Source organism: Nicotiana sylvestris, chromosome 3 (genome assembly GCF_000393655.2).
Source record: "Nicotiana sylvestris chromosome 3, ASM39365v2, whole genome shotgun sequence".
Classification (NCBI taxonomy): domain Eukaryota; kingdom Viridiplantae; phylum Streptophyta; class Magnoliopsida; order Solanales; family Solanaceae; genus Nicotiana; species Nicotiana sylvestris.
In genome coordinates, this window is record NC_091059.1 from 10,136,090 (window position 1) to 10,146,891 (window position 10,802).

Here is a 10,802-nt window from a genome sequence, read left to right on the forward strand (position 1 = left end):
GTGCAAGACATTTGATCAATTCTGCCTGAACCTTTTGTAGTCTTTCCCTGTTCATTCCTGTAGGATTTGCTTCAAATTCTACTTCATGAACCATCACTACCTCTTCCATACTTGCTATCTTTTGGAAAATATCTCCAAATGTAGCCTTACTCCACAATGAAAGGGCCTTCTTTAATTTTTTTAACTTGTGATTAAAACGAATAAAAGGATTTGCACTGAAATCAGTAGATCAATTCTCTTTCACCACATCTTTAAAAGTTGCATGTTCCACCCAAAAATTAAAGAACTTAAAAGGTTTTTTTATAGGTGGAGTCTCAATATCACACTTCAAATACATTGGACTATGATCAGAGCCAGTCTTTGACAAATGTTGCACCTCTATTCCTGGAAATGTTTGTTGGAACTCAACATTGGTCAAACATCTATCTAGTCTTTTGAATATACCGTCTTCCTCTACTCTCCCATTCCACCATGTGAATATGCTGCCTTTAAATCCAAGGTCGAATAGATTGCAAGTGTTGATGCAGTGTCGAAAATCATTAATTTCATTCAATAACACAGGTAACCCACCAAATTTCTCTTCTTCGTCCCATATTACATTGAAATCACCTCCTACAATCCATGGTGCATCCATATCCCTTGCCATTGCATATAAGAATCCCATAATTCTATCCTCTCAATTGCATCATATTTTGCGTATATCAATGTTAGGACAAACTCCACATGCGATTCAGTATGAAACAATCTTAGTGTTAATTGTTGCACCATATTGTACATAACAGTTACCTCAAATACCTCATCTATAAAAGCCCAGATCTTGTTGGAAACATTTGAAATTGCCTGTGCAAGTCCTATCTTGTTTCTGTACCTTTCCAATTTTTTTGCTTGTTGCTTTGGCTCCATTAATCCTACAAAATCATAGTGATTTTGCCTATGCATTTTTGTCAACCTTTCAAAGGCCTGTTGTGTGTTGACTGACCTTATATTCCAAATGAGAGCATTCATCACTGATTGTTGGATTTAGTCAGCGTTCTCCTTGTGTGCACCCCAGCTTTTGGTGCTGCAAAATTATCTTTTTGTTGCTTCTTCTTACCTTTTGCTGCTGATTTTGCCTTTTCCACTTGCGTAGGTGATAAGTCACCTTTCCTTGCAGCAATCATAAGGTGTTGGGTAGTTGATTCTTGATCCATGTCGTATCCTGATTTACCAGGTTCTTCTCCTTCTTCATTGTCTTCCTTCCCTCATGATGTAGCTCCAAATGCATTCTTTTTAGGGACCAAGGCTTTCTCTTCTCCTCTTTTTAACAGCTGCAACTGGTTTTCCTCTAATGTAATAGTAATACTTACTATTTCTGTTTTTTTTTGTTTCAACTTATCTGTTGTGTTGTGTCCTTGTGGGTCTTCTTGTGATTTCTGAAGTTGATCATCTTCTGTTCCTCCAGGATTATTTACCTCTGGGCCTCTTCCTTCATAGTTACTAATTTCTGTGACTTCTGCCGTCTGAAAATTATTGATGTGCTCAACATTTTCTGATCCTTCCTTTATTAAATAATTACCAGTTGTATTGTTGTCATTGGCATGGATCTCTCCATTTACACTTTTCTCATCTTCTTCTTTGTCATTCTCATTTGGTTCATCATCAGCTTGTGCTCCTAGTGGTACTTCGTTCTCCTCTGAATCATATTCCCTGTGTGCCTCCCATAGCCTGCCTCCACATTCTTGCACTCTTTCTTTAAATGTGGACGATTTTGACCCTTCTGCTTGAGAATTTGGCTTTTTATTAAGTACCTTGTTCACTAATGTATCTTGTGATAGGATTTCCTTGCATGGTTTATTGATCTTCACTATTCCTTCTCCTGTTTTATCTTGAAGCTTCTTTCTACCCATTGTGCGGTATCGTTTTTTGCTTTTGATGCCTCCTTTCCATTGACTAGACCATTAGTCGAACTAATCCCCGGTGAGTTAAGATGAAAAGCTTGTGCTGCTGGATTTAACTTTCCCTCATTATTGACCATATTTTTTGTTTTTTGCTTTGTAGATGCTTGGTTATGAAGTGCTGAACTATTTGTTGCTACATTAGCTGCCACCATTGCCAATTGATTAATAGATTCTTCCTCTTCATCCATCCCTTGTAATGTTGCAAACTTGTTAGCTACTTGAACATAATCATTATCTTCATTGTCTACTGCCACCAAATCCTTACCATTGTTGCTATGTGCTTCTACTTGTCTCCCTACAGTGTTTGTACCCTCCTTGTTCTTATTGTTTTCAAACTGCTTAGCTGGTGCCATCTCCATTCCATTATTAGTGATACTAGTATTTTGATTTACTACATTTCTAACTCTGTTGTCCTTCACTTCCTTCCATTGCTCTTTTGCTGTAACATTCACATTACCCACGACCTTTCCACTAGATAACATCATTATAGGCTGTGAGTTCCCTATGTCCTGTTTCTTAGCTGTATCTGCTTGGTTATGATTCTCCTTCTCCACATATAGTTCAGGGTGTATCCTCCAGCATTCAAATTGATCATGCCCTTGAAGTTTACAATGTCTGCAATATTTAGGCAGCATGTCATATTGAATTCTCACACATTCAGTTTTTGTTGTTCCTTTAGTTTCGTTGAGTATGTCCATCCTCACCTTTTTAGGCAGATCTGTAATTAAGTCAACTAGTACTTTCACCCTAGCACAACTAGGTCTAGTTTTATTAATTGTTGGCATGTCTAGATGCATAGGTTTACCTACTGCTGAAGCTAGAGAAAAAAGACATTCCTTTACAAAAAAGGTTGGCAATAGACCTGGGAATGAAATCCAAGCCATTGCCTTGGGTGTTTTTTCATCCGCTCTAAACTTTGAGTCATAAATCAACGGCCTAAGCTGATATTGATAGCCATCCCTGTCCTTTATGTAATGAGTTTTTAATGAGAAATGAAGATAGTCCTGCCTTAACGTCATTCTAATTAAAATATGTCTATCCCTTAGAAAACCAATGTTACATTCACCTTTAATTCCGCATTGAATTGGTATTAACTTACGCAGTTGTTGAATTTCTGGGCTTCCATAAGAACATTTGCCAACTATTGCATATTGTAATCCTTCGATGATATACATCCTTTCTACTTCTTCTTCTGTGAACTGAATAACATGTTCTCCATTCAATATTGTAGGTGGACGAATAGGAATTGGCTCAATTTCCTGTTGCTCCTGCATTGCAACATTTAAAGTGCAAGGTTTCAGAAATTTGGAGTAATCCATCGGCTGTTTGTTGTTATTTGTGTTCCCTGATGTTTGTGCAAAGTTTGGAGGAGGTTGTTTAGGCAGCGCAGCCACCAAATGTGGCTGGCCACCTGCCTGTGTGTTCATTACAGTTGTAATTCTTTAGCACTTTATTTGCATGACACAGGTGCAACAGCTTTGCAAGAAAACGATGTTACTGTAATTTGAGCTAACTTCACTTTACTTACTGTATGGCTGTGAATCCAATTTCACAGTCCGAAATGAAGCTTAGAAATCAAATTGATCTTAGAAGAGAAGAGAACACTTTCACGTTATCAAAACAAGCTATTGTGCTCAACAGTATGCTAGAATTAGCTGAATTGCTAAAATTGAATGAAGAACACTGTCTGCTACAGTAACTCGTGAAAATGAAATTAAGATCTACAAAAATTGACTATAGATCTGAAGTTGAAACCAATTGGGTATTATTCGTAAGGAAATTATGTATCTTTTGATACCAAGTTTGGTTAGTTCCTCCACCGAATTCCGGAGTTATGACCGAAAAATGATTACAAAATTACTATTCCTTCTCTTCCTAGAGAGAAGGCAGAGGGTCTGATTACTATAATAGAAATTTCATAAAAGAGTTAAACTTAAAATAAGAAAATGCAGAAAAGATAGCCCGACATCGGGGTGTCACTAAGTCATGAGAAACTACTACAAACTATTTTGAAAATAGCAAGACTAACATAGTCTAAGAATAACCAAAATACACTAAAGGGAAGATAAAGAAGGAGAAAATAGGACTGCGATCGCCAGCAGCTACCTCGCTATCTTTGATGATCCGCTACTGAGTAAATCAACAACCGTTGTCGTGGCCAGAGATACCTGGATCTGCACATAAGGTTAATGGGGTAACGTGAGTACACCAACTCAGTAAATAACAAGTCTAAACTATGGACTGATAGGTAGTAACGAACTTAACCTCAACAGGTAATAGAAATAAACTGTGCAGGAAAAGTAGGCATGCTATCAATTCAAGTATACAGCTCAAACGGTAAAATAAACACAGATTTGCACGATGTGAGATATAAAGCTCAGCTAAATTCTACATGCCAATGCACAGAATGTATGAAATGTACATTGTGCTCCCACTCTCAAGTGATCAACCACTCGGTACTGCATATAGCCAACCGGCCCGGGGAAATCCATCTCGGAACATATACAACACTGATTGCAAGTCAACCAGTACCGAGGAAAAAGGGTATTCCAACCTTGAGGAGAAATCCATCTCTAGGTATATATATACATACGCAACCACTCGGTACCGCATATGGCCATCCGACCTAGGGAAATCTATCCTGGAACATACTCAATGCTAACTATATGTCACTCGATACCAAGAAAAAGGGTAATCCAACCCTGTGGAGAAATCCATCTCCATTTATCAATACTTCGGACAAATCCATGTCTAGGGAAATCCATCCCGCAATAATATCATCTGCGCTCACTAGGGGTGTGTTACAAACTCTGGAGGGGCTCCTACAGCCCAAGCGATTTCATAATCATCAACATAACTGCTACAGTGTGCAGTCTGATCCCATAACTGTCACTCATAGTCAGGCTCTCGGCCTCTTTCAGTCACCAATCTCTAGTCTCACACACGAGCTCACAATGCCATGAAAACTAGCTCGGAACAATGATATGATGTGCCAATAAATAATAACTGAGATTAAGACATGATATGAAATGCATGAATAAGACTGAGTACAGAATATCAATGAAACTAGTGAGATGATAGCATGAAACGACCACTAGAGGTCCCAACAATATCAGCGCAAAGCCCTGACATGATATCTAGCATGATTTACAACTCATTTACTTAATCACATGTTGGAAACATGGATATCAGTAATAAAGAGTTACTAAACGGTGCCATGGGACGAACCAGGCCCCAATTCTCATGGTGCACGCCTGCACGCCTGTCACTTGGCATGTGCGTCACCTCAATACTAATCACATAACACATAGTTCGGAGTTTCAAACCTCAGAACCAAGTTTGGAAGCGTTACTTACCTCAAACCAAGACAAAATCCTACTCTGTGATGCCCTTGCCTCTCGAATCAGTATCCAAACGTCCCAAACCTTGCCAAAAGCGATACAATGAAATCAATATAGAACAAGGAACCAATTTTACAAGAAAAATTACTTAATTGGATACAAATCCCGAAATTCACTCAAACCCGACCCACATCTCGAAATCCGACAAAAATCATAAAACTAGAAAGCCCATTCACTCACGAGTCCATACATACGAAATTTATCAAAATCCGACTCCATTTGGTCCCTCAAATCCTCAAATCAAACTCTCCAAAATCCCAAGCCCTCATTTTGACCCCTAATTTCCACTATTTAATTGATAAAACAATGGGAAAACACCATATATATGAGTAGTAGAGCTCATGCAACTTGCCTCACTGAAAACCCCTTGAATCTCCCTTCAAAATGACTCCAAAATCTATAAAATCCTACTTAAAATGGTGGAAATGAACCAAAATCCGTGAAGTGTGCTATTTATACTTTCTGCCTAGGTCTTCCGCACCTGCGGCCATATATCCACTCCTGCATCCATATATCCGCTCCCACGGAACTGCACCTGTGGTCATTTCCTCGCACCTGTGGAAACCACTTAAATCCTCAAAGCCGCATCTGCGCCCCAGGTATCGCACCAGCGGGCTCGCATATGCGACCAATCTTACGCTTCTGCGGACCTAGCCCTGGCCTTCCATTTTTGCACCTACGGCTACCCAAACACACCTGCGACCTCGTACGTGCAGTTCCCACTCTGCAGGTTTGGAAACACCAGCAGCAGCAGCTTCAGCTGCATTTTTCAAATTCCAAACTCTTTGTTAGCCATCTAAATAATCCCAAGCTCCTCAGGACCTCAACCAAATATACCAACAAGTCATATATTAAATTACAAACTTAGTCAAACCTTCGGAACACTCAAAATAACATCAAAACACTGATTTATCCCTGGATTCAAGCCTAAGAACTTCTAAATTTTCAAATTTCACAAGTGATGCCGAATCTTATTAGATCACATCTGAATGACCCCAAATGATCCCGTCCTAATGACAACACGAACCTACTCTAACTTTCTGAATTTCATTCCGACTCCGATATAAAAATTTCCACTGCCGCCCAAAATCGTCAAAATTCCAACTTTTGTCAATTCATGCCTAATTCTACCACGGACCTCCAATTCACAATCTGGATGTGCCCTTAAGTCCAAAAGCACCTAATGGAGCTAACGGGACCATAACAATTCCAATTCGATATTATTTACACATAAGTCAACATCCGGTCAAGTTTTCCAACTTAAGCCTTAACAAAAGAGACTAAATGTCTCAACTTACTCCAAAAACACTCAGGAGCTGAACCAACTAACTCGGTATGTCAAAATACAGCTGAAGAATACAAAAGAAGCAGGAAATGGGAGAACGGGTCTATAACTCTTGAAACGGCCAGCTGGGGCATTACAGTACCGGTGTGGTACCGACATCCAGTTTCTTGGGTCACAATGGTTCTCCTAAATCTTCAGTAGGCTTTTACAATAGTGATGGTTTTAGTACATTCACTACCAACGATATACAACAACAAGGTTTCTTTCTAGTATTGACACAACTCTTATTTTGTTTTCTAGCTCTTCCTATTTTTTGCGTCATTTATAGACTCAAGAATACAATATTTGTACTAAGAACTAAAAAGGTGTAGAGCATGATTTTCTTTGCCCTTCTACTTCTTCTTTTATAGCTTGGTGAGTCTTCTGATGCCTTGTCTTTTGGGATCACATTACATCAATGATTGAAGGCCTTTCCTTGTGAGGCATAGATATCTTTGAGTGTGATCCAAGGATAGACTCATGAATCTAGCTTGAAAAGTTTGGCTAGATTCATTCTTAATCTTGAAGAATTGGTTCCTTCACTTATCCTTGATTAGAACTTCCGCATATTGTCCTTGATTTGCTCTCTAGCTGTGATTAGCTCTCTTTTATTTCTTGCGCGCTTGAGGATCTTTAGCAAGTATGGTTGATTGACTTTCCTTCCTTATTCTTTGATTAATTGATTCTCTTTCCATTTGATGCAAAGTTCGAAATACATAGTTGTTGGGTTCCTTTGATCTCCCATATGATTTTCTTTTCTTTCATCAATGTCGTTGCTCTTTGAATCTGTACACAATGAGATGTCATTAATCAAGGCTCTTTTGATTATTGATCATTAATAAAATTCTAAAATTAACAATCTTCCCCTTTTTTATGATGACAATAATTTAAAAAGAGTTCGACTTCTGCTCCCCCTGGCTTTGAGCTCTGTTTTTCCTTGTTTGTTGCTCCCCCTATCTTTATACTCTTTTTCTTATCTCCCTTTGACATCAATTAAAAATACCAAGAAGAAAACAATAACTAATAATAGTATTAGTTAAGCAGGCAAAAAATATATACAATTAGCAGTTATATTGTGCATAGTCAACTTGCATGCCCATCCAGACACAGCCAAAAGAAAAAGTTTTAGCATCCAACACATAAAACAATATAAAAAGATTGTCTAAACAGCTCAGACACTTAATTCCTTCCAAGGAAATACTTCAAGGTATTGATCAATTTGGTGCAGAAACTATCATAGAAGGCATCAATCTCCTTGGTGACTTTGGTCAGCTTCTTGGTTATATCCCGCATAGCCCTAATTCCTTGCCTCTTTATGGCTTGGAGAGTGATCCTTAGCCTAGTCACATCTGCTCCAGTTTCCTTAGTTACTTCCCTGATCTTGTCCACTTGTTCCTGTATAGAGGTTAGAATTTCCTTGATACCTGTAATATTATGCTGCATTAGCAACAACTGATTTGAGGAATAGGATTTATTGGCTTCAGATTTAATCCTTCCAGTGCCCTATTGAGGAGTGGATTCTGGTCCCTTGTCTTTCTTGAACCAAGTTCCCTCAACTAAGGTATATCCCATCATGACAAAGGCAGTCTTGTTATATGTGTTGGAGATGATTTTAGGAGCATAAAGAGACAGATCCACTTTCATAACTTGTAAGATGTGAGAGATTAGTAAACCGTAGGATAAACTATTAGCATAAGATAAAACATCCATGATGCTTTCAAGCATGTACTGGTGTACCCAAGCAAACCAATTAATAGCCTTCACGTTTACCAAACAGCACAAGACAAACACATCTCGGAGAGACAGGGTGCTAAGAGAACCAGTACGGGGTAGCAAAGTGGTAGCAATAATGTGAGCTAGTACACAGTGCTCAAATTTCAAATTTTTTGGACCATTGTTAGGGGGTTTTCAGACAACACACTTTTTACTTTTTCAAATGACACTTCAAAATTATCAAGCCAAGAATGTAGCAAAAATAAACTATAACCAACAAACTTTGTTACAAAGATTTTCTCAAACTTATAAGCCTCAAGAATAATATGAGTTCCTAAAACCATGGATTCTAAATCATTTTTATCATTCACAAGTAGATTTGCATAAAACATACACATAGTCTCTTTATAGATAGTGTCACCAACAGTAGCAAATAGAGAGACAAGTTTTTGAGTTTTAAACATAGAGATAACATCACAGTGAGAGTTTTTCATAGATTTCAAACTTACAGTGTGACCATAAGCAATCACCTTGCCTTTGAAAGCGACAAACCTTGTCTTCTCTTCGAGGCCATAGAAATTCATCTTATCTTCAGGGCCAAACTCTATGCTTTCTATTTTCCCTCTCTTTTGAGACGATTGTTTGGGGGATGGACTCCATTGGACATTTTCCAGTCCTTTTTTGGAAGGCGAGAATATCTTCTTGAGAATCACTGGACTCGTCCTCGAATAGTGGATGATCTATGCTTTCTAAGGATTCTCCATCTACACTATCATCAGTTTGATGATTTTTCTTGAAGTGATGGTTTCTTTTGGGTATGGAGGAGGAAGGAGAGAGTTTGGTTTTCGCCATGAGTAAAAGAGAGCAGAGAGAGAATGTCTTTCTTTGAGAGAATGGGAGATATGATCGAGAGAGGAGAGGTTAAAAAGGGGGTGAATGGACGCCTTGATTCTTGGAGAGACGTGTGACGGCCAACTGAAAAGTTGCCTTCTACAAGCCCACAGTTAGTTCAGTCATAAATGCATGTATGGGGTAATCAAGTACTTAGAGATTTTTAGGGCGTAAATTACGAAGAACAATTATGAAAATTTTTCTAAGTTGGACAAATATAGCAATTAGATGGGAATTAAACAAATACAAATTTTGTCACGAAGGAAACAAAATCTTTCTTCAAGCAATGGTTATGTAAAAATGTCTGCTAACTTGTAACGCCCTAACCTCGGGAGGCATGACTGGAGCTCAACCAAGTGAACCCGACTGAGCAAGCCTATTAGACATATTCTACCCAACTGGTTATGATCAAGAAAATAGGTTCTTATTAATTATCTAATAGGAAGATTTTGTAAACATTTCCAAATCGATTCAATTGTTACATCATTGGTAAGTTTTTCAAAATTTCATATACTTTTCAATTTGAATGAATAAGGGTCCAAAATACAACATAATCCGCTGACCCTACCAATACCCATATACAACCCACTTAGTGTCTACGGAGCCTCTAAAGATACAAAAGAGAGTCATAACAATGCTGGAAATAAGGCCCCGGCTAAACCTCAAAAGGTGGCAAACATATAAACAAAAGATGTACTACATGATCCCAGGAAGAAATGGGGCTTACCAAATCTGCTGGGAAGATGATGATGATGCACCACTAGCTGCGATCAACATTGTCTGCTATGGAACCACCTACATCCATTTAAATATGTAGCGGCCCCGGCAAAAGAGACGTTAGTACTATTGAATAGTACAAGTATGTATAACAAAACACCATCTCATTAGAAAGAACAATAATACAAGAAAAAATAATTATGGAATCAATAGAAACCTTAAACAACACTACAACATCAAATTAAGTATCATACAAGCTTTCAAGTAATTTTCATAGCTTTAAATTGGGACATCATTAGTATCGATACCTCATCATTCACAATCCCACCGTAATTTTAGACCACATCCGATCACGACCCGATTGGCTAGGTCTTCCCATTGGAGACATTCACCACAATCATAATTCCAGTTTCAATTTCCAATCACAGTTTCCAGCACAGTACCACCATGTATACGACATAGCATCTGATCACGGTCTGATCGGCTAGGACGTCTAACCCAAAATATTACCATTTTCCTTCGATCCTCTCATTTCATATTTCTTTCACATACATCAATTCATCGGCACTAGTGGCCACAATTGTTAGATCTTACCTTGTCTCTTGGTCGTATGTCATAATGCAAGTTATTTCCCACATTTCACATTATGATTACCATTTTCAACAAACAAGCCTTTCAATTCAAGATATTGAGTACACACGAGAGCAATTACAGGTCATAGGTATATAAAGGCTTTCACATACTTTGGCATAATAATCTTTATTCAAACTCGACTTGAAGTCTAGGCATTTTAACACATATTCCATATCTTTAACACAT